The sequence below is a fragment of the Dermacentor andersoni genome, chromosome 11 (assembly GCF_023375885.2).
Source record: "Dermacentor andersoni chromosome 11, qqDerAnde1_hic_scaffold, whole genome shotgun sequence".
Lineage (NCBI taxonomy): Eukaryota > Metazoa > Arthropoda > Arachnida > Ixodida > Ixodidae > Dermacentor > Dermacentor andersoni.
Genome location: NC_092824.1, coordinates 123,383,599 through 123,408,385, shown reverse-complemented (window position 1 = coordinate 123,408,385; position 24,787 = coordinate 123,383,599). Strand labels below are relative to the sequence as shown.

Genomic DNA, 24,787 nt, shown 5'->3' with positions numbered 1-24,787 from the left:
GTTTCTGGCTGCTGCGCCTCGATCGTGCCCCCGCCAGTTTGGTTGCTGTGCGGCAAACATAGCGCCTATGTAGGCGCTACGTTTGCCACACAGCAACCAAACTGGCGGGAGCACGATCGAGGCGCAGCAGAATACATGTAGCGCTGAGTCATATCGTGTTAAGGCACACTCTAAACTGACTTTTAAGGGCATCCCGAGCGGTTTTTCGTTTATTACGCCGCCGTTACCCTAAGTTAAATTGTGCCGCCGCGCTCCAGCTGTTGCATTTCGTGTAGGGCTACTGACAGAATGCGGTTTCCAGGTGGCACGATGGCCTCTACTGAAATAAACGCACACGACACCAAAGATATGAGTAAGCCTGAAAATATTTTATTTGCATTTTACAAGTACAACAAAAAGCACACGTCTACGCATCCACACAAACGCGGTTACATGGTCAAGAACATAGTCAAGAAATGGCTCATTAATAAGGGTAGCACAAACGCACAAGAAAGAAGACCTAAGCTACAAAACGTACGGTCGGCTGCTAAGTATAATAATTTCCCTGTCACCGCGTGTCACTTTCATACAGCATCTTTACAGCACTACCAGGCCGGGTAGTTTGGCGGAAAGAACGCAACAGCTTATACGGCCGTCAGCTGCCTCTTCCTTACGGGTGTCATAATTATCCTAATCTCCGCATCAACGTCGTGCAAGTTCGCATACAGGTATCTGTATCTGAACCATATGTGCCAGCTTAATACACGTGTAGTGAAATTATGATAACCACTGCGTCTTATCAAACGTATTGGTTTTGCAAATGCGCATTACAGCTGACGGAACGACATACTGTAAGTGAAGCACAAGAGAGCAAGGACAAAAGGAGGATACAACACTTGAAGAAATGAAGAATTAGTAGGCATACAGCAAACAAGCGATGACGGAGAACACACAATGATGCATCGGGTGTTCTGTGACATCGGTTTGCGTACTTGCGGTGTTATGGAGATCAACGGCATAAAAACGTACCTTCAAGCGTGCTCCCTCAACCTCCGCCGCATTCATTATGATAATCAACGCCTAAACAAAATGAGGCACTATTCTTTGCCAAGAGTAGACCTTTTTACAGCAAGTCTATGTAATGACTCGCAGACGAAACCAGCATGCTTTCGGAAATGTTTTACCGCCGTAGTATTCGAACGCCAACGGCCAGGAAACACATCGATACCAATAGGCTGTCGGCTGTCGGTGGTTAATCGAGCACAAAAACCTTGACGCTATGACTAAAAAGCAGCTTCAACAATCAAATTTTAAAGAAATCAACTGCCTATTTGCCTGAGGTAAAAAAGCATCCTTAGACACCTCGATTGTTCATGTCAATGGTTTGTGTAAATTAAAAAATTCAGCATGTTTAGCGCCCCTAGCAGAGAAAGCACGAATTAAAGTATTCGACCAAATTACAGTAGCTCCACTTGCGCGCTTACGCTGAAACGCGCCTCGATTGATTTTTCGCCCTCTGTGGCCATTTGTTGAACTTGAGAGTGTGCGGGGCCTGGTCGCGTACGCTGGTACGCGCCGTGCTTGCCCTGCAGGCTATGCGGCATGCCTCAATGCCTTCGCTGCCGCGTAGGTGGTGCGTTCTAATTGCCAAGAGCCTCTACTGACGCCCATACAAACAAGCCACAAGTGAGTGAACAGAACGCGCGACTTTATTGGCAGAAGACAAGCAGTGTACATTCTCGTGCAATAGCAGAAATAAAGTTTGCATGTCGAGATACGCTGGAATCATTGACGCGAGCTCGTAAACGGCTCACCGTCGTCGTCGCACGTGGTGGTCAGGTTAACGAGCAACAACCAGCAGCGGAAACATATTGGACAGAGTGTGCCACTTGTTTGCAGCGACAGTCGCCGTTAAAAATGCCCAAATTGCATTGCGAAGCAATCGGGAGACGCAGGCATCTGCTACCGCAGCCTACACGGCGACATGGGCTACCCCAGATTTTAGCCATTCACTCCTTTCCAACCTGCACGTTTCTTTTCTTTCGGGGGCCGCTAATGTGTGGCTCACACTTGCTGTCTCACATTGTCTCACTATGGACAAGTCGCTTTCGTGGGCATCGCCTCCATCAGCTACTTTTGCGGGCCTTTCCAACCATCTGGCTATCAACTTCATACGCATCAGACTATGTAAGCACGTATGCTGGTCTCCGTTCATGCCTAATCGCGGCCGAGAAAGGCCAGAGGCACAATATGCCCATTGCTGCAGCAGGAAAGCGCGAACGGGGAGCACGAATCACGGTGCATGAAAATTGGGAGTCTATGTCGCTGTGCAGGCTGCAGGAGCGAATGCTTACTTCGAGAGACTGCTTCCCAGTGCAACCGACCAGGCCGCAATATTCTAAAAACATAACACTGCGACCATAACCAAGTGACATAACAGCAAAATTAAACAGCAATCAGTCACCGCATGAGGTTCAGACAATACATTATACATTGGCGACGAACTATATGGCAACAGTGAGCATTCACATACACGGGTCTCTTAGGGTACATTGAGCTGCCCACCTACAGGCGTAGTGCCTGCCTTCGTCGCACGTGGTGGTCTACTAACGAGCAACAACCAGCAGCAGAAACAGATTGGACAGAGTGTCCCACCTGTTTGCGGCGACAGTCGCTGTTAAAGATGAGCAACTTGCAGTGCAAAGCAATCAAGTGACGCAGGCATCTGCTGCCGCAGCCTACACAGCGACATGGACTACCCATCATTTTAGCATTGACTCCTTTCCAGCCTGCATGTTTCTTTTCTTTTGGAGGCCGCTAATGTGTGGCTCACACTTGGTGTCCCACATTGTCTCAATATGGACAAGTCGCTTTCGTGGGCATCACCTTCATCAGCCACTTTTACGGGCCTTTCCACCCAACTTCATACACGTCCGACCATGTAAGCACTTATGCTGGTCTCCGTTCATGCCTAATCGCGGCCGAGAAAGGCCAGAGACACAATTTGCCCATGGCTGCAGCAGGAAAGGGTGAACGGGGAGCACGAATCACGGTGTGCGCAAATTGGGAGTCTATGTCGCTGTGCAGACTGCAGGATCAAATGCTTACTACGAGAGGCTGCTTCCCAGTGCAACCGACCAGGCCGCAATATTCGAAAAACATAAAACTGCGACCGTAACCAAGTGGCATAACACCAAGACTAAACAGCAATCAGTCACCGCATGAGGTTCAGACAATACATTATACATTGGCTACGAACCATCTTACGGCATAATGCTTGCCTTTGTCACATGTGGTGGTCTGGTAACGAGCGACAACCTGCGGTACAAACAGATTGGACAGAGTCTCGCACCTGTTTGAACCAACAGTTGCCGTTGAAGATGAGCAACTTCCATTGCGAAGCAATCAGGTGACGCAGGCATCTGCTGCCGCAACCAACACAGCGACATGGACTACCCGGCATTTTAGCGTTAACTCCTTTCCAACGTGCACATTTATTTTCTTTCGGGGGCTGCTATGTGTGGCTCACACTTTGTCGCAATGTGGACAAGTCGCTTTTGTGGGCATCACCTTCGGCAGCCATTCTTGCGGGCCTTTCCACCCATACGGCTATCAACTTCATACACTTCGAACCATGTGAGCACATATGCTGGTCTCCGTTTTGAGCAAATCATGGCCGAGGTAAGCCACAAGCACAATTTGCCTATTACTGCAGCAGGCCAGAACGAACGGGGCGCACCAGTTACGGTGTGTGTATACTGGGAGTCTATGTCGCTTTGCGGACTGCAGGAGCAAATGCTTACCTCGAGGGACTGCTTACCAATGCAACTGACCAGGCCCCCACATCTGAGAAACGTAACACAGTTACCACAGCCAAGTGTGGCAGCAAAACCAGATTCTGCAATCAATCACTTCACTGTAGCTTGCACAAAGACCCAGGTTATCAAGGAAGAGGAGCAATCATCAACGAGACTAGGAATATGGAAAATGAGAAAGCTTGCATTCAAGAGAGAAGCCACTCTGCTCTGCAAGCATTGAAGGCTAAAAACATCAAGAAAAGTAAAATGGTGCATAGCACATGTGCATAGGTTAATGCAAGACGCATGCCGATGCTGCATCAGCTATTTCAGGAGAGGAATTGCGCATGACAACATACACTAGAAGATACTGCTACAGATATGTTAGGCTGCTAGACAGTGACTGGTATTAAGTATCAGCGAAGAATCGGTTGACCTTTATATTTGGATGAGGATGAATGACCTCTAACAAAAATGGGCAATGAGAAAGCTTGCATTTATAGAAGAAAAATTACACTTGGCACAAACGGAATTAACATGGCTAGGAAGCGGATTAAGGGCAAACTGATGGAACTCAATCTTTTGGCCAGCGTCGTCCGTGCTTGGTCAGATGTTGCAGGTGCACCTGAAGACGAAGAATTTCTAGAAAGTCCTTTTTGAGTTACCTGGATGACTCAACCAAATGTCCGTGCTGGTGGAATGGTGGCTGAAGCTCTTTTCAGCCTTGACACAGTCCTCTGCAGACTTGATATCTCATTCATATTCTTCTGCATGTGCTTCTTTGTTCTTGGTGTAAAAGCCTTGCAAATTCGGCTCCAGCCCCTTCCTGTTGGCGCAGATAGGAGCTCCTGTGATGACCAAGATGCGCTTGGCATAGACTCTGTTGAGGCAAAACGGTGACACATGAGATACAGCACAGATTAGCCAAATTTATGTGTGTTTTATATGTTCGAACCAATTATACTGAACCATAAATATGAACAAACATTCATATCTACTGCAAACAGCAAGCCAATACAGCATATATCAAACATATTTATTTCTGAACCATGTGTTGTTTACCTTGTAGTAGTAGCCAATGTCCACACAATGACCTTGTTGTAGCAGGCAGCAGCTTCTGTTTAGTGCGTGGAGTGTGTTGCTTTATACTGGTGCCGTCTTCATTACTGCATGTCTGGAACAGAAATTTTGACTGAATCAGAAATTGAAAAAGCAAAGCTTTAAAATGCAAAAAGGTGTGACCTATATGTTGTAATGATTTGCGACTACAAATGTACACTGTCTGTTCTAGGGTGCTTAAGCAGCATGTTAAATAAATATTGCTATTGTCCATAAAATTGATGTCTGCCTAACTACAATGCATGTCAACAGCGCAAGTACTATTAAGATCACAAATGAGAACATTTGTGGGTTCATTTATACACTAGAAGTGATCACACTGCTAGTTCCACAAGCAAATGCATGAAAGTCATGAAGCTATTAGAACTGATGCATTATTTTTCTGCACGAACGTGATGCACCGCTTCACTACTGCAAAAATAAATGCCCTACGGTAAACCAATCTGAACAGCAAGAACAGTTGGAACCAACAAGTACGAAATATGGGTGAATTATCATGCTTGCAACTGTTTAATACATTAAATTCTGCACTTTCACTTTATTTTACCAAAGGATTATTCGGTTTTGTGGACGAAAGACGTTGCCGGCCGACTCGAAAAAGATGTTTAATATGTATATTGATAAGGCTACTCAGTCACCTACAACCACGGCTACAATAACATGAAAAATGAGACGCGCGTTCCGATATCGCTCTTTCTTTCCTGGTTGTGTGTGTAAACCAAACGACAGCCTCGCAAGTAAAGGTTTATTTAGGAAACAGCAACTGAGATCCTCACTGCCCATATGTAATGACACGGATATTATATAACGATTCAAGCAGCGGTGTTAAACGACTCACCGTTATTGCCGTTGTCAGCCGCAGCAAAATCCAGCTCCCGTTTCGATGCAGACCTGTTCCGAATGGCTCACGACCGAAACCCAACTGCCGGGCTTACATGTCCGCTTGCAAACACGTAACTTCACCCCAAGTTAAATAACGCGAGACATCGAAGCGCAAGAAACTAGTTTTAGAAACAAAGCAGTCTTGAGTGTACGAACGAATGAATCCGTGCCGCCGTGCACTCGGAAATACCGGTAAAAATTTTAAATCCAGGCCAGAGGTCACGTGAAAGATCGATGATGCTGAACGCTATTTGCGTTTATAATGGCGAAGAAACAATAAACTTACTAACAAAGAGCACAATATCTAATTAGCAATGATAATTTTGCGCTGTTTTTATGTAAAAGAAAATGCTTCGGTAATTGTAAGAGAAAGTTTGTAAAATAAAATTGCGCTTATTACGACGCCTCTACCGGGAAATGTTGGAACTAACGAACGAATCCCGAAAGTGATGCTACTACGTCGGCTTTGTTAGCAGCGGCGCGCGGTCGATTTTTTCGCCCTCTGTGGCCATTTCTTGAACTTGAGAGTGTGCGGGCCGGACCGCCGGACTGCCGGACTAGACTCTCTCCACCGCGCTCCCTTACGGCCATAGAGTTTCTAAATAAATACCCTAGAGGGAAATGTGGCGCTAGTGTCTGCAGGGCATAGAGCACAGAGTTTTTTTAGGGAAATCTGGCGCTGCGATCGTTCAACCATCATGGGAATGATAGAAAGTACAGGCTTCGGATTGACTTTCTATTGACTGGCGAACAAGTTTACAAGTATTTTTTTGGTAGTTTGGGTTTCGCTCCAAGCGCAATTGCTATAACCTGCAGTGAGATAGTGCAACGCAAAGCTCTCTGCCTTTGTTATGTTGCTCGAAGTGGTGATAGCGCGCTGGGCCATCGACAGGGAAGATGTTTGTGTCGCGGTGTGGCGTCGAAGCCCTGACGAGAAAGCGACAGCATTGTAAACGTTGAAAGCACATGTTTTGAGCGTTTGGACCTTGGTTTGTTAAGTGTGTTAGGTTGGCACTGTAGCGTTACGTGCTTTATGAAACTTCAGAATAAGACAAAGAAGGCACTACTGATACAAGACATATACAGTTGTACTTCTAGTGGCTTGACAATCAAATTTTATTGAGGGCTTCATTATGCATTGCTCGTTTATGTGCTCATTGAAATGCGCGTTTTAGGACTTTGAGAGCACAAATTTGTGGTAGGAAAGGTTGCTGCTTCCTGGCTGTAGTCTAGTGTCGCAATATGGGCAAGTGCAAAGCCACACCATAACGCTTCGGAAGCGGTACGTAAATATTGTGAGTATTATATTACCCCTTCATCTTCTTCATCTGTATATATATTCATCATCATGGCCAGCGTCAGTCTTCAGCGCGTGACCTGCGCAATAAACCGTTGCAAGGCTTAACAGCTGTCTCGCAAGTGGTGGAGGCTGCTTTCGATTCCTTGGTCCTCTACGCCTTCCAGTTTCCCTGGAGCTTCGTTTAGGCCACCGCTCGCTCCACGAGGAGGATCTTCTTGGGCCACGATGCCCCAAGAAGATCCTCCAGGAGCCTCCGGCGTCACCGTCTCTGCCCCACCGGTCGTTCCTGCATGGACCGTCAGCACGCGGCAGCGCGATCCGACCATGTTCGCTGGCCTTCGTAGTGACGACGTTGATGACTGGCTGGACAATTATGACCGCGTGAGTGAGTCTAACCGGTGGGATGACATGCACAAGCTTCGCAACGTCGCATTCTACCTCACTGACGTTGCCAGAACTTGGTTTCTCAACCACGATAGCACCTTGCCTGACCGGGCGGCATTCAAACACCAGCTTCGGCAGATTTTTGGCGCTCCCAACGTACGCTCTGAGGTCGCCAAAAAAAAGCTTGACGGACGCACGCAAGATATGATGACGAAATACTCGTAGGAGGCCACTAGCGTCCTAGCTAGCACTGCATCAGATGTGCTTAAAAGTACTTGAAGACGTTCAGCAATCGTGACAGCAGACGCAGCCTTTCGAAAGAGTGAGAGAGTTCGCAAGTGCCTGTCGTCTGCGAGAAAAGTCTCGCGTTTGCAGCGAGCAGGCGTCGTAGCAGACGACACTTGTAGCATTGCGCTGAAGGGCGCAACGCTTTGTCACAACATTTTTATTTACAGAAATACTTGATGAGTATTTTTATATAAGTACATGCACGGTTCTTCTGCTGTTGCAAAAATGAATAAATAATTATTCTTTGGCGTTAAATCGGGAACAGAATCGCACAAGTATGCATACCCTGGTTTGTCCTGGTGACAAACCATAGTAACTCATACTTCCATCTCAAAGTCATACAAAGTTTATGTAGCATGTTGTACATTATATAACATACTGCAGAAATAGCATTAGATTTTACGCGATAATATTTGAGTATAGCTTTGTTTACTGCGCAAGAAGCAAACGCCACTAGTCTAAAGACCGAAGTCAATCCGAAGCCTGTACTTCCCATCATTCCCATGTAGGTTGAGGCAACGCTCATGAGAACCCCCGTAGACACTAGCGCCACATTTCCCTCTAGGGTATTTATTTAGAAACTCTATGACAGGGAAGAAACCTCCCCAATCAGGTGACACACTAGGTATTCAGTGGCCCCATAGGGACAGTTGGAAACCAACTTAGGGAACCAACATCCGGGAACGCAGGGTCACGTGGATGCTGCCTTCTATTGTTCACCGGCCTCAGCCGGCCTGCGGGGAGACGCATGTGATTTTCTCGGTGCGAGACGGGGCAACGGAAAACCGCTCCAACACGGTGCGCTTCCGGTGATCGAGGATGGTCGGTGCGCACCGGTGCGGTTAATCGAGAATGATGGATGGATGGATGGATGTTATGAGCGTCCCCTTTGGAACGGGGCGGTGGCTTGCGCCACCAAGCTCTTGCTACTATGCTGCTTAATATCCTACCTAGGTTAACCAATGAAAAAACAAAAAAACCCCACTATGAACTACCACGTCCAAATTTTCTGATACCCTATTGCGAACTGTGCTTTTGTACGTCTCCGTCTTTTGTCGTTTCCCTACTTTTCTTCCACCAATCCTCCAATCGCCTCTTACTGATGTCTATTGCGGACCTGTTTGCTTTACCACTGCTCCCGCTGAACCCAAGGGCTTCAAGGAGGCCAGTGCCTAAATCGACCGCTGGATAGACGTCTTCACATTCTAATAAAATATGCTCCGTCGTTTCCCTAGCTTTACCGCAGCAAGCACATGCTTCTTCTTCCTTCTTATATCTCGCTTTATAGGTGCGTGTTCTAAGGCATCCCGATCTCGCTTCGAAAAGTAATGAGCTTCCCTTTGAGTTATCATAAATGGTTTCTTTCCTAATTTCGTTTTTTCCCCTTAAGTAGTTACTCAGGGCAGGTTTCTTTTCCATTGCCGCCACCCATGAGATTAATTCAGCCTCTCTGACTTTCCGCTTGACCTTTGTTGCTGTGTTGCCCACCCCACAGGCCACATACTTGCTGGTAAGCTTCCTAGTTCTTTTCCTCCACTGTGAATCAATGTTTTGCCTGTACAGATACCTGAACACTCTCCCAGCCCATTTACTTTCCTCCATATTCCTCAGCCGTTCTTCATACTCAATTTTACTGCGAGCTTCCCTCACTTCAAAACTAGTCCAGCCCATATCCCCCTGCACAGCTTCATTTGTAGTCTTCCCGTGCGCGCCCAATGCGAGGCGACCCACTGACCTTTGGTTCCCGTCGAGTCCTGATTGTACCCCTGATTTAAAGCAAACAACCGCATTTCCAAAAGTAAGTCCTGGAACCATTACCCCTTTCCACATACCTCGGAGGACCTCGTACCTATTGTATCCCCATAGCGCTCTGTGCTTCATTATGGCTGCATTTCTCTTCCCCTTGACTGTTATGGTTTTTTCCTGTGTTTCCATATATCCGTTGCCTTCGTTTATCCATATACCAAGGTATTTATATTCTGTTACTCGAGGCATTTCTTGGCCCTGTATCTCCACTGTCTGTTCACTGTTTTCATTGAATACAATAACACCTGATTTTCTAACACTAAATTTCAAACCTAAATTGTTGCCTTCCTGTCCACAGATATTAGCCAGACGTTGCAAATCACTTTGCTTGTTTGCGAGCAGCACAATGTCGTCCGCATAAAATAAACCTGGGAGTTGCTGCTCTATTACTGTACCTGCCTGTTTGTATGAGAGATTAAACCCGATATTACTTCCTTCTAGCGCCCTCTCCATCCTCACCATGTACATCATAAACAGCAGCGGGGATAAAGGGCACCCCTGCCTCAGTCCCTTGTTGATATGAACTTTCTCCGCGCTCCTCATCCCTTCCCATTCAACGCAAACAGTATTTTCTAGGTAAATCTCTCTCAAAAGCTGTATACAATCGTTACCTAAGCCTTCCCCTTCCAGAATATCCCACAAAATGCTGCGGTCTACGTTGTCGTATGCTCCTGTAATGTCCAAAAAGGCCACATACAACGGTCTGCTTTCTGCTTTTGATATTTCAATACACAAAGAGCGCACCAAGGCGCCCCGGTGCGGGTGTTCGAGGATGCCACGGAGGATGCTATGCTCCGTAGACGATCCGACGATCCCACACAGAATCGACTTCTGCAACGCACGAAAGTGACGTCGCAAAAGACAACGTCGCATGCATGTGTATTTCCGGTTTTTTGAGGGCGCGTGGTTTGATACCTTGTTCGTACGTGATATTCAGTACGCATCCCGTCAGCCGCGCTTGCGGGTCATGTTTTTCTGCTGCATGCGCGAAAGCTGCTTTGCAGAGTTATTTTATATTTGCTAGCGTTATTTGTATCTATTCTAATAAGTATTTTGATTGTTTGTCGCGTATTTGCCGATCTTGCTGTCTTTGTTCGCGACCGCTTGCTTTGTTCAACACTAGCGCGGACTTCTCGGATTCAAAGGTAGCCTCCTTTCATTTGTGAAAAAGCTCAGATTTATTTTCTCGCAGTCTTGTTTTTTTTTTTTTCCTTCTTCTGCTAGGTGTCATTTTAGATTGCACTGTTTGCAACATGACACGTATTTTGGTTGCCGGCGACTCGGTGGTGAAATACACGGACCAGTATTTCCCATCGCGTCGTAGTTCGTCAGTCATTGTTGCCGCGCATAGAGGAGTAGGGATTGAGCATTTGCTGTCAATGATTGCTGACAAGCTAGCTGGTTTTTATGTCATTGTGCACGTTGGCACTAACAACACTGTTGACAGTGTCAGCGTGTGCATGGACAAGTATCGCCAGCTCGCTCAGGGGATCATTGAAAGAAATCACATGGTGCATGTAGCTTTTTCTGCCATTCTTCCTCGGGGGCAGAATCAGTGCAGCTCATGGGAAGCTCAGTCCTCTTGGTTGCATGACCTGAATTATAACTACATAAAGGCATCATCATCATCATCAGTACTACATCAGGGCAGTACTGCCCTGATGCAGTAATGCCACGAGTGCGGCTTCACATTCCTGGGTGGTCTCGTGGACAACTGGCCCAGTTGCCCGAGCAGAGATGGTGTCCACCCGAGCCGCTTTGGTAACAATGTGCTGGCAGACTTCCTGTACCAGGGGGCCTGCACCCTGTCCATCCATCTGGAGAGAAGCCGCATCCAGCAATCCTACAAGGAGACCCAGACACCTTCTTCATGGACTGGTTGGACTCGACAGGACAGCATCCCTGCCATCTCCGAGGCTGACTTTTGCTGACTTTTCCCCGATTGGTTTGCATATTTTCATTTCTTCTCAAGCAGCAAGTGCACCTTCCACAGCACCAGCTCCTGTCTGGAAGTCAGCACTGCTCCCTTGCAGAGGCACGGCACCAACCAACCCACCAGAACCCTTCAAGGTGCTGGATTTTCACTTTTTGGAGGTGTCCGTGTCCGTTACAAGAGAAGCAAGGCTTGGTTCACCTGGGACAGCCTGCCTTCCCCCATTTTCCATGGCACAAGTGTACCAAATAGGGGAAAACTGAGGGGAGGTCTGCTGAGCCAATGATCCCTGGTCGAGGTGCAAGCATCACTTCTGTCAGGAGAACTAGGAAAGCCACACAAAAGCATGAGAGTGCTCCTGTTGTGTGCTCACCTGTGGGGGAAGGAGAGGCCAGTGCTCGAGAAGCAGCTGTGCCAGAGGCTGTCTCCTACCGTGGCGACAGGGAGTGGAAACTGGTAGTATCAAAGAGGCAGCGGAAGGCTGCAGCACTGCACAAGCAAGAATGGAGCTGTGACCGGGCTGCAGACAGAGAAGACAAACTTCATGCTGTGACAGCTGCCAAGTTCTTGAATACTTTGTTTAGCGCAAAACGACAGAGACAAGAAAAACGACAGGACAAGGCGCTTGTCCTGTCGTCTTTCTTGTCTCTGTCGTTTTGCGCTAAACAAAGTATTCATGGATTCGCACCAACTAGCCCGCCAACGCATTGTGCTGAAGTTCTTGAAGTTCGCTTCACCTTTCAGAGCAGTTGTAAGCCAGAAACAGACATGCATTGACAGTGGAAAGCCTGAGTCTGCTCCTTCTGGTGTCTCTGGTAGCAAGCTTGAAGGACAAGGCAATGTCTCTCATGACACCAATTGTGATAGTTTGGCAAGGTGCAGCATGTGGCTAGCAGGCAGAATAAAAACTGCTTGGTAGTTGCTATGGCCGAGTGCAGGCCTGTCATAAATGGTGTTCCAAATGAGGTCACTGTCTGCAAATGCTGTAGGCCAGAAACAATACAAGATGGAGGGCAGATGACGAGCAATCCTGGCAGAGAGGCTGGTGACTTTAACAAAGCTGCGTGCATTGCTCCCATGCGACGTAGGTGTTGTGAGGCTGCTTTGACATCCAGCTGCAGGCCTGCCAGCTCTGATGCCCAGGCTGTTTGTGAAAGAGCTGGTGCTAACACAACCAGAGTTCCTAACACTGTCACTTTAATGCATGGTGGAGGCAGCAAAGTTTATTTAGATGCAACATTTGATAATTTTATTTCTTTTAGGCAAAGCTTTGATGAATGGTGCAGGGAAGGCAAGCACATAGTCACAATAAATAGGTCTCACAGAAGTCCATTTGCAACAGAATCTAGAGTTTGAGTATATTAAGATTTCATATAGCTGTGTTCACGGTTGTGCTATAATACCAAGAGGCACAGGAAAGCGACCCAAGCAAGCATACAATGGTACCGGTTGTAGAATGGCAGTTTCAGTAAGCCTTTGCCTACTATTCACTACAAAATAACCAAGCTGCTAACTAAGCATAATCACGTCACGAAGTATTATGACTTGTATCCTCAAAGCAGACTTCTGAACGATGCAGAGAAGGTAGAATCCTTTGATTTTGCCAAATGTAATATTGGCCCAAAGTATTTTAAAAATTTGGTCGAACAGAAAACGGGCAAGAAATTAACTACGAAAGACGTTAACAATTACAAGCAAAGGTTTTCTATTCCTATTTGCAACGAGCACGCTCACGGAGAAATGGTTTTAGGAAAAATAGACACCTTGTTAGCAAATAATCCAAACTGGGTCATTCACTATGAAAAGAATCAAAGTAATAACCTGCAATTTGTGCTACTTCAGACAATGCACATGCGTGAGATTTTGGAAAAGTATCCAGGGATTTTATTTATTGACGGAACATATAAAGTAAACATAGAAGGCTATATCTTGTACTCTATATTGGTTGAAGATGGTGGAAGTCGTTGGAGACCTGTGTGTTATGCCTTTTTGCGAAATGAAACGACTGAAATTGTGCAGGCTATGTTCACCAAGTTTGCAGAGTTTAACCCGTTCATTGTGTCTGCTTGCAGAGTAGTCATGATAGATAAAGACATGAACGAGCTACGCATTTCGACCAAGATTCTTCCTTATTCTGAAATTTTGTTGTGTACATGGCATGTGCTGCAGTGCTTTCAGCAAAAAGTCAATGAGAAAGCTAGACTGCAGCGTGATCAGTTACTCCCTCTCTTAAAAAAATTTTTTTATTCCTTCACTGTGCAGGACTACTTAGACAGGCTTGCTGAGCTCGAAGCTATGGCTTCTAAAGATTTTATTTCTTATTACATGCAGAACTGGCACTCCTGTAAAGAAATGTGGTCCAGTGAATACATTGTTGCGCCAAAAAAATCCAACCCAACCAACTCGCCCAGCAACAAGTTCTACTCAAAGAAATGTGGGTACATGCATATCGGCAAAAACTTCCTACATTTGGTAATAACACGAATAATCGCATTGAGTGTCACAATCAAATGATTAAAAGTTATCTCACTTCAAGCATGCATTTGGTTCAAGCCATAGAAGCATTAGTAAGTTATATTGAGAAGGATTTCTTATCTCTAAAATTTTCCAAGTTTAAGGAAATGAAGCTGAACCTAAATGTAAATGATGTCCGTGAGCCATTTCAACTAGACTTGGCCCGTAATTGCACTTCTGAGGCCACAAGTAAAGTACTTGAGCAGTATGAACGGTTTAAAGAAGTAGGTTATCTGGTTACTTCCACTGCTAGTTCTTATGTAGTGGCTTCAGCAAGTTCTGAGCACAGTGTTTCATTATGCCTGACGCGTTGCATGTGTGCTTTTTATAATCAGTACAGTTTGCCTTGTGCACACTACACACATTACAGCAGCTCGACCTTTTTGACATAGCATGCATACCGAACAGGTGGTGTAAGGATCATTTCCTGAGTGACAGCTGCATGGCCTCAAGTGCCACACCAGTGGTGACAAGCAGCATTCAGCTGCTGCCATCTGTGAAGCTCGACACTGCTCAAGAAAAGTATTCTTACACCTACAAGAGGCTTTGTGACATGTCCAAGACTGTGGCTAATGTATTATCTAATTGTGGTGAGAAGGGGCTAATGGAAAAACTTGCATCATGCGAGGCATTCTTCAGAAACTTAACCACCTTTCCTAGTAATCAAATTACAGTTAGCTTACAAGGTACACCAGCTCCATTACCCCAAATGACTATTACAAGCAGTTGCAGGCATTCGAATAGTACAAAACTTGTACCTTTGGTAAAAGCAAGAAGAGGATGGCCAAAGAAAGTCAGAGCTGTTAAGCGCAAGTTTTTGCAATCGCAAAAGGAAATGGTAAGCCTTGCAATGGTGACAGCAGACATGTTAAATGTCTGCAAACACTACTCTTTTTCAGATGCCGATTTAAATGCTTTAGTACAGAGCACCTCAATATCAGACAGCGTGATTAACGTAGCACAATACTTGATTCATGAAAAGTTTCCTCACTGGGATGGCTTTCAAGATGTGCTACTTGGCCATTGTTTACTATATGCTAAAGTAAAAAGCCCTTTTATTCAAATCTTGCATGTCCGAAACCCCAATCACTGGCTTACGGTAACCAATGTTGATGCTGATGAAAACAGTCTTTGTATATGACTCAATTGACCAAGGTACTCCTTCTGATGCCATCAGGCAAATCTGTCGCATGCTAAAATTGCAGTCAACAACGCTGACCATTTGCACTAAAGGGGCACAAAACCAGTGCAACACACTTGACTTTGGCTTGTTTGCAATTGCAAATATGACTAAATACATCAGATAGGAGACCAGAAAATTTAAACCTTAATCAGAGTATGCTGCGCAGACATTTGCTGAAATATACAAAAAGGCAGCATGGAATATTTTCCACTCACAAGCTTCCCCACTATTCATGTGCGGCCAAAAGATTGTATTTACAAGTTGCATTGTGTATGCAGGCAACCGCTGTACGGCAGAAAAGTACTGGACATTTCTTGTGCATATTGTTCAAAAACCTTTCACAGGGCATGCCTTCACCTTTTACCAGATAATATGGATAAAAAAGTAATTTGTGCTCTAAGTCATGTTTGGCTACTGCCAAGGAAAAAATCCACACTTGTACATAGCATTTTTTCTATTTGTACAGCTTTAGACAAACCTGACTATAACAAACCAGCATAAAGTGAATTATCCTGTATATTGCACATACAAAAATTCCTGGCTGATACTCATGTAAAACACTCGCTTATAACAGAGGCATTTTTCTTTCATACTTTTTTTTTAAATTGTGCCTAAATGTGAGAATACTCGGAAACATACCAGTAGTGTACTTCAAGCAAGCTCCTATCGAGAGTCTATTTTTAGTGACTGGCAAGCTGAAGCTGGCTAAAGTAAAGATTGCCGTCTACTATCCATGGTTTTCTTTACAAAAATTCAGGTAACTCTGACTTAATTTTTCCGCTGAGGACAACAAATTCGTGTAGAACAAACACAATACAAAAGTTTGTTTCCTTTCATTATAGGTGCGTTTGGATTCAAAGAATTACCTGATATAATGAACCTATTTTTAGTCCATAGGCCAGTTTGTTTAATCAGGTTTCAGTGTATCTACAAGCTACCAGTAAACACTGACACAAACCGGTAATGTAAAACTTTTATTGTTCCAGAGCCCCATTAGCAATATGCCTGTACACTTCAATGCTGTTAAGAGGTTTATTTGTTCATTATCGATGCATTAACTTAGATCCATTGGCAGCTGTGCAACTGCTTCATGGTTGCCTGCGGCATCAGGATTGCTAAGGCCCAACCACAAGGGACAAGTTTCCAACATATTTTTGGCTGACTATTTGATTTCACGTGGGCTTAATTCAGCATCTAGAGCATCAACCCTAGCATGTCATCGTTCTTGACGACACCAGCTGGCGTCGACAATCCATCAGGAACATGTTTCTTGTGGTTGAAGCTTTAATGTGGGCAGGTACACTTTGTATTATTTAATTTGAAAACCTGATCAATCTGCTTCTAAGTAGTAGCAAGTATTTCGGATATTCAACTGTGTTACAAAATTTGCTTGCCATCGGTCTGGTACGGCTTTAGCAACCAAAATCTGTACTGACATTGCCCCATTACCTTCCCGTTGCCGCAAGTCTCTCGGCAGAGCCTGACCGCTACAGAGCGCGTTCTCGGATGGCGGATAGAGAAAACTCTTGTCATGAACCTGTGCTTCATGCGAGACAGGCACTTGTGCCCGCAGACCAACAGGCTAAGAAAATGCTAAACAGCAGCACTCAGGTTGTCACAGTGACATGTTCATCTCAGAGTGCAAGTTGCAGATTCTTTTTAATCCTTTGTACGTCACCTGCGTTTTTTTCCCCCTTGTACAGGTCCACTAGATGTACCAGCTGCATGCATTCACACTACCATCAAGTCATCAGGAGCCTCTGTACCTCTATCTAAATACATTATTGTCTAAGATGGAAAATCAGACTTGTATATTTTGCTGTAATGGTTCTGCCAATAAAAGACTGATTATACATATTTATTTTCTTGCAAAGCTGGCATTGTATATGTAACAGGCTAGTGCAGCATATAAACTGTAACTTTTCTTACTTTTTTTTTTTTTTTGCAGGTGCATAACACTCACCTGCTATGAAACCAACTTGCACTGCATAGTTCATACAAAACACAGAAGATGATTATGCACCATCTTGAGTGCCTTGGCATTTTTATTTAGGAGTATTTTGTATCAGCTTGGCTTCCATGTTCAAGAACAAACTAGCCTACACACAAGTTTCTTTTTGCATTAACTATGTTACGTATGTGCCAATTAAGTCCTAGGCAAGTCTTTTTAAATGTTCCTCTTTGATCAGGTGCTTGTCACTGTCAAAATTGAGGCAAGGTATAGCTACGTCTACAATTTTTATTGGCCATGAACACAAATGAACAGAGACGACAGCATTAAAAAATTCATGCTAAAGGGCAGCACTCTATAACAACCCAACACTCAAGTCCAGATTACACTGTTTTGCAATGAACTCGCTTGAAAAGCAAAACACACATTTACTGTTTGATTGTCTTTCACTGTTGCATGGGTGATCAAGTGTTGGGCCCCTGTACCTAATCTGAGCATACTTTAAAGAATTGTAACACAATTCAGTCATCCAGATCACATTTTTGCATGCACTATACATCCATTGCTTTTTTTTTTTTTCTAGAACATTTTCTGGGTATCCGATAGACATTACGCTGCAAGACTTGTGCATATTACATGGATGTTCAGTGAACGTCTAGAAAAGGGCATTTGAATGTTACCTGAAAACGGCCTCAATATTAATTCAAAGTTATTCCTATTTTGTTTGACTAAAAGAATACAGCATATTTTTATGGTGTACTACAGTGTAGCCCATATATATTGACACGTGTGCTTATCTTTATCGGCCGACCACGTTTCGCCGCTTAACAACTGTAATCGCACAGCGAGGGACGCGCCTGCATGTATCCGACGTTTCTGGAAAGTTATCGATGCTTCTACCCGGCTGTCTGTTGTCGCCGAACCTTGTGTTATCTGATTTCATCGCGTGACTCGAATGTTGTAGAACTTTGTGGAAGGCATGCGGGTCCCAGCGATTAGTCTGGAACATTCGATGGCTGCTGTATAAAAACCGACGCGCTTGACCCGCTGATCAGATTTTCGACGATCGCCGACAGTGTTCGCCGCTATCGTTGTGCTATAAGTGTAGCCTGTTTTTGTGGGCATAGGTTCGCCCAATAAAAGTTAGGTTTGTCTTTCACAGTATTGCTACTGTGTTCTTCAACGTCACCACCACGTGACATCTGGTGGAGGTGCTTTTCGTTCATGTACCGGACGCCCCCGACAAGCCGTGATCCAAGCCCGGACCGCAAAGAGAACACCAACGTAGTTCCGGAGCATCGAGCAAGCCGCCGTCTTCAACAGCTGCCCCCGGAGCACGGACTTCTACCTGAGAAGACCAAGAAGATTGTGGACAAGGCAACCCCAATGGCAGCCCCAGCGTCCCCCATCGTGCTGCAGCAGCCCAGGGAACCTCCGACGTTCCGCGGATCAACATTCGAGGACCCGGAAACCTGGCTCGAAACGTATGAGAGGGTCGCTAAGTTTAACAGTTGGGACAGCGACGACAAGCTGCGGCATGTCTATTTCGCATTGGAAGACGCCGCCAGGACGTGGTTCGAGAATCGGGAAGCCACCTTAACGACGTGGGACCTTTTCCGAAGCGGCTTCTTGCACACGTTTACAAGCGTCGTGCGAAAAGAGCGAGCCCAAGCACTACTAGAAACCAGAGTGCAGCTGCCAAACGAGACGATCGCGATCTTCACGGAAGAGATGGCCCGTCTTTCCCGGCACGCCGACCCGGAAATGTCAGAAGAGAAAAAAGTCCGCTTCCTGATGCGGGGCGTCAAGCAAGAACTTTTCGCGGGACTTATTCGTAACCCGCCGAAGACCGTAGCTGAGTTTTCGGCAGAGGCATCGACGATCGAGAAAACTCTGGAGATGCGCACTCGGCAATATAACCGCCAGGGGCTCACGCCGCAGTACGCCATCCAAGGACTGGATTCCGGCGATCTTCAGGAGACCATCAGGGCCATTGTGCGCGAAGAACTGCGCAAGGTCCTGCCTTCGTCGCAGCCCCAAGTGGCTTCGATCGCCGACATCGTCAAAGAGGTGCACCGATCGCTTGGAGTTCCCGAGCTGCAACCACAATTACCGCAGCCCCAGCCAGAAGCGATGACATACGCCGCCGTCGCACGCCGTCAAGGTCCCCCTCCGCGACCACGCCAGGGCCCTGCAACGACGCAATTCCGTCGTCCGCCGCCGCCGCCGCCAGCACGCGCACCCGTCGCCCAGCGTACCTACGCGAGGAAGACGGACATTTGGCGCGCCCCCGACCACCGCCCGCTCTGCTATCACTGCGGAGAAGCCGGCCATGTGTATCGCCGATGCCCATACCGGGAGATGGGACTGCGAGGCTTCGCCGTCAACGCACAGCGCCCGAGGGAAGGTGAACGCCCTCGTGACATCGCCGACTACCTCGCCGCTACTAAGTGGAGCCCTCGACGACCGTCCCGTTCGCCGTCACCAGGCCGCTACCTGTCGCCGCAGCGCCGACCACACACTGGCCCAGCCCGGGGCCGGTCAGCGAGCCCGTATCCGGAAAACTAAAGGCAGCAACCGATGGAGGTGCGGTTGCTGTTCGTCGAACTGACGAAGATCCTCCGCCGCCGACGAAGACGACGAAGAAACCATCTCGACGACCTAATGACGACACGCCGCCGTCCCGACGAAGTCAGGAAGCCAAGACTACACCGACGAAAGACGACTTGACGACGCGACGTTCCAGCTTCAGTTCAACACGACGCAGCCGTGATCCGACGCCGAGACCTAACTGTAACGCAAGACAAAGAACCACCGACCTCGACGGGCTTCTCGACGGCCACGCAGTCACCGCCTTAGTAGACACAGGAGCCGATTACTCCGTCATGAGTGGACCCATCGCCGCCCAGTTGCGGAAAGTTAAGACTGCATGGGAAGGCCCTCAAATACGCACCGCTGGAGGACACCTGATTACGCCGACTGGGATCTGCACGGCAAGAATTACCGTTCATGACCGGACTTACCCTGCCACCTTCGTTGTCCTCCAACAGTGTTCACGAGACGTCATTCTCGGCATGGACTTCCTGAATCAACATGGCGCAGTCATCGACCTGAAGTCGAAATCGATAACGCTGTCACAAGATCAAGCGATACCGCCGGAGAGCTGTCGTAGTCACCACGCCTTGAGTGTGCTCGAAGATCAAGTGAGCATCCCGCCGCGCGCCAGCATTATTATTTCCGTCGGCACTGAAACACCCGCTGACGTAGAAGGCGTCATCGAGGGCGACCAACATCTACTGCTCGACCGTGAAATTTGCGTCGCAAGAGGAATCGCTCGACTTCACGGAGGACAAGTGGAAGTTATGCTAACCAACTTCAGCCAAGAGTTCAAGCACATCAACAAGGGCACGACAATCGCATACATCGAGGAAATTGTGGAAACCAGCAATGCCTTTGTCCTCTCGGATTCAGCCGCATCTACACCGATGAGCATTGTCCCCGAACCAGACTTCGACGTGAATCCAAGTCTTCCTGTGAGAAGCAGCAACAGATCAGAAGTCTTCTCCGACGATACAAAGACTGCTTTTCGACGTCATCGAGGATTCGACAAACACCAGTTGCAAAGCATCGCATAATAACCGAAAACAGCGCTCGACCACTCCGCCAGAGCCCTTACAGAGTTTCGACGCGAGAACGTGAAGCTATTAGGCAACAAGTCGACGAAATGCTGCGCGACGACATCATCCAGCCGTCGAAAAGCCCGTGGGCCTCTCCTGTAGTCCTGGTAAAGAAAAAGGACGGAACCCTACGCTTCTGCGTCGACTATCGTCGACTGAACAAGATCACGAAGAAGGATGTGTACCCCCTTCCACGGATAGACGACGCATTGGATCGGCTCTGCAACGCTAAATACTTCTCGTCGATGGACCTCAAGTCTGGCTACTGGCAAATAGAAGTCGACGAGAGAGATCGCGAAAAGACTGCCTTCATCACGCCGGACGGCCTCTACCAGTTCAAGGTCATGCCATTCGGACTGTGCTCGGCGCCTACAACGTTTCAGCGCGTCATGGACACGGTGTTAGCCGGACTGAAGTGGCAGACGTGCCTTGTTTACCTGGATGACGTCGTTGTCTTCGCCGGAAATTTCGACGATCACCTTAGGCGGCTTGCGAGTGTTAGAAGTCATCAGGGCTCACTCTGAAGCCGGAAAAGTGCCGCTTCGCTTACGATGAGCTTTTGTTCCTAGGCCACGTGATCAGCAAATCAGGAGTACGCCCCGACCCACAGAAGACAGCTGCCATCGCAAAGTTCCCGCAGCCAACCGACAAGAAGGCAGTGCGCAGATTCCTTGGCATGTGTGCCTACTATAGGCGCTTTGTCAAGGACTTCTCACGCATCGCGGAGCCGCTAACACATCTAACCAAATGTGATGTCGCGTTCAAGTGGGACACGCCGCAGGCCAAGGCATTTCAAGAACTCAAACAACGCATGCAGTCGCCGCCGGTACTTGCACACTTCGACGAGGACGCCGATACCGAAATCCACACTGACGCCAGTAGCCTAGGCCTCGGTCCCGTCCTAGTCCAGAGGAAAGAAGGACTTGAAAGGGTGATATCGTATGCTAGCCGGTCGCTGTCAAAAGCGGAAAGCAACTATTCTACGACTGAAAAGGAATGCCTCGCCATCATTTGGGCTATAGCTAAATTCCGCCCTTACCTCTATGGCAGGCCATTCAAAGTCGTCAGTGACCATCATGCATTGTGTTGGCTAGCTAACTTAAAGGACCCTTCAGGACGGCTGGCGCGGTGGAGCCTCAGACTACAAGAATATGACGTCACGGTAATATACAAGTCCGGAAGAAAACACTCCGACGCCGACTGCTTATCGCGCGCCCCCATCGATCCCCCGCCGCAAGACGACGAGGACGACGACGCCTTCCTTGGGATAATAAGCGCGGAAGACTTCACTAAACAGCAACGAGCTGACCCGGAGCTAAAAGGCCTCGTCGAGTATTTGGAAGGAAACACCGACGTTGCCCCTAGGGCATTTAAGCGCGGGTTGTCGTCGTTCACGCTACAAAACAACCTGCTCGTGAAGAACTTCTCACCAGTCCGCGCCAGCTACCTTCTTGTTGTACCGTCAGCGCTGCGTCCAGAAATACTGCATGCCCTACACGACGATCCAACCGCTGGGCACCTCGGATTCTCCCGGACGCTGTCGAGAATACAGGAAAGGTATTACTGGCCGCGTCTGACCGCCGACGTCGCCCGTTACGTCAAGACATGCCGAGACTGCCAACGACGCAAGACACCACCGACAAGGCCAGCAGGATTACTACAGCCGATCGAACCTCCTCGCCGACCATTCCAGCAGATTGGGATGGATTTGTTGGGGCCATTTCCGATGTCAACATCCGGGAATAAGTGGATCGTCGTGGCGACGGACTATCTCACCCGCTTTGCTGAAACTAAAGCTCTACCAAAAGGCAGCGCAGCCGAAGTGGCGAAATTTTTCGTCGAGAACATCCTGCTGCGACATGGTGCCCCAGAAGTCCTCATCACCGACAGAGGAACGGCTTTTACAGCAGAGCTCACCCAAGCCATTCTGCAGTACAGCCAGACAAGCCACAGGAGGACAACTGCCTACCATCCGCAGACGAATGGTCTCACGGAGCGCCTGAACAAGACCCTCGCCGACATGCTAGCAATGTACGTCGACGTCGAACACAAGACGTGGGACGCGATCCTGCCGTACGTAACCTTTGCGTACAACACGGCGGTGCAAGAAACAACACAGATCACGCCGTTTAAGCTGGTTTACGGCAGGAACCCGACAACGACGCTCGACGCCATGCTGCCCCACGTCACTGACGAAGAGAATGTTGACGTCGCTAGCTATCTCCAGCGCGCCGAAGAAGCCCGACAGCTCGCCCGCCTGCGAATCAAGAGCCAGCAGAGGACCGACAGCCGACACTACAACCTCCGACGACGCTTCGTCGAGTACCAGCCTGGCGACCGTGTTTGGGTCTGGACCCCGATACGCCGACGAGGACTCAGTGAGAAACTACTCCGACGCTATTTCGGACCCTACAAGGTCATCCGACGTATTGGCGCTCTGGACTATGAGGTCGTGCCAGACGGCATTTCGCATTCACAGCGGCGCCGCGCACGATCTGAAGTGGTCCACGTCGTGCGCCTTAAACCCTTTTACGGACGCTGACGAACTTTGTTATTTTATTTGTTCTTTTCTTTGCTACGAGTGCTTTTGTTTATTAACTTCGTTTGTTTGCAGCATCGGCGGCATCGGGTCGATGCTTTTTAAGAGGGGGGTATTGACACGTGTGCTTATCTTTATCGGCCGACCACGTTTCGCCGCTTAACAACTGTAATCGCACAGCGAGGGACGCGCCTGCATGTATCCGACGTTTCTGGAAAGTTATCGATGCTTCTACCCGGCTGTCTGTTGTCGCCGAACCTTGTGTTATCTGATTTCATCGCGTGACTCGAATGTTGTAGAACTTTGTGGAAGGCATGCGGGTCCCAACGATTAGTCTGGAACATTCGATGACTGCTCTATAAAAGCCGACGCGCTTGACCCGCTGATCAGATTTTCGACGATCGCCGACAGTGTTCGCCGCTATCGTTGTGCTATAAGTGTAGCCTGTTTTTGTGGGCACAGGTTCGCCCAATAAAAGTTAGGTTTGTTCTTCACAGTATTGCTACTGTGTTCTTGAACGTCACCACCACGTGACAATATGTTACTTTAATGTAGCAGAGAAATATGTATGCTCATTAAAAGAGCTATATAAAGGTAGCCTGCTTCACTACATGAAATGGGTATGAAAAGGTGACATATCTGGGGGATAAAAATAATTCCAAGTTCACAATAATTGGTAAAACTTGGTGTAGAGCATTCACCTAAAGCACCTAAATAAACCTTTTCATGCCTTGTTCACATACTGACTTCCACTACACTATAACACTGTTGAGCATGCAACAATTTTCAATTAAATAAGTAGTAACGTGAAAGCTCATTTGTATCATTAAACATCTAGAGGAAAAGCTACAAATTAAATGTGGTGTGGAGAAAACACGTAAACGTGCACAACTTCAACATTTCATGATTAAGCTACTAGGAATTTATGGCTTTTTATTATTTCGCTGCAGGCCGAGCTAACCAATAAAAACTACGACTTACACAGCATGCTTTGCCACATTGAAATTCATATCACCCTGTTGTTTGGATACTTCAGGTCACGAGTAGCTGTTCTAGGTACTTTAATGCTTCCACCATAAAGTGAACCCGTATCACTTGAAGTGCCTTTTCTCTGCACCAAGAAAGAAATGTAAATAATCATAAGAAAGTTACTACACATTTCTTTCTTTGGCATTTCAGAGTTGGTAGAGCACACTAAACATACATGTAGCGCAAAAATTTATTCGTTGACTGCACCACTAAACATCCTACCATGCTACGGTGAAGCTATCTACTTGACCCACCCCCTTTTCCCCGTGCCTAACCGCATAGGTCATGTGCAGAGTGTCGCAGAATTCTGTTTCGAGGATTCTTTGCATGTGTGAATGTTTCTCCAGCCATTGAGCGTAAGTAAATTAAGAAAACTAGACTAAAACATAGCACTGCTAACTGTCTA

The 24,787-nt window shown here is 47.2% G+C and overlaps 2 long non-coding RNA genes across 2 annotated transcripts; one reads left to right on the top strand and one right to left on the bottom strand.

The window, feature by feature from the left end:
• The first annotated feature begins 124 nt into the window (after positions 1–124).
• Positions 125–17,046, top strand: LOC129386969 (uncharacterized). The gene is made up of 3 exons (XR_008614315.1): positions 125–1,665; positions 13,820–13,922; positions 16,889–17,046. It is a non-coding gene; the product is annotated as an uncharacterized lncRNA (long non-coding RNA).
• Positions 1,667–6,272, bottom strand: LOC129386970 (uncharacterized). The gene is made up of 2 exons (XR_011891131.1): positions 5,734–6,272; positions 1,667–4,950 (listed from the first exon to the last, which is right to left on the bottom strand). It is a non-coding gene; the product is annotated as an uncharacterized lncRNA (long non-coding RNA).
• Positions 17,047–24,787: the final 7,741 nt, after the last annotated feature.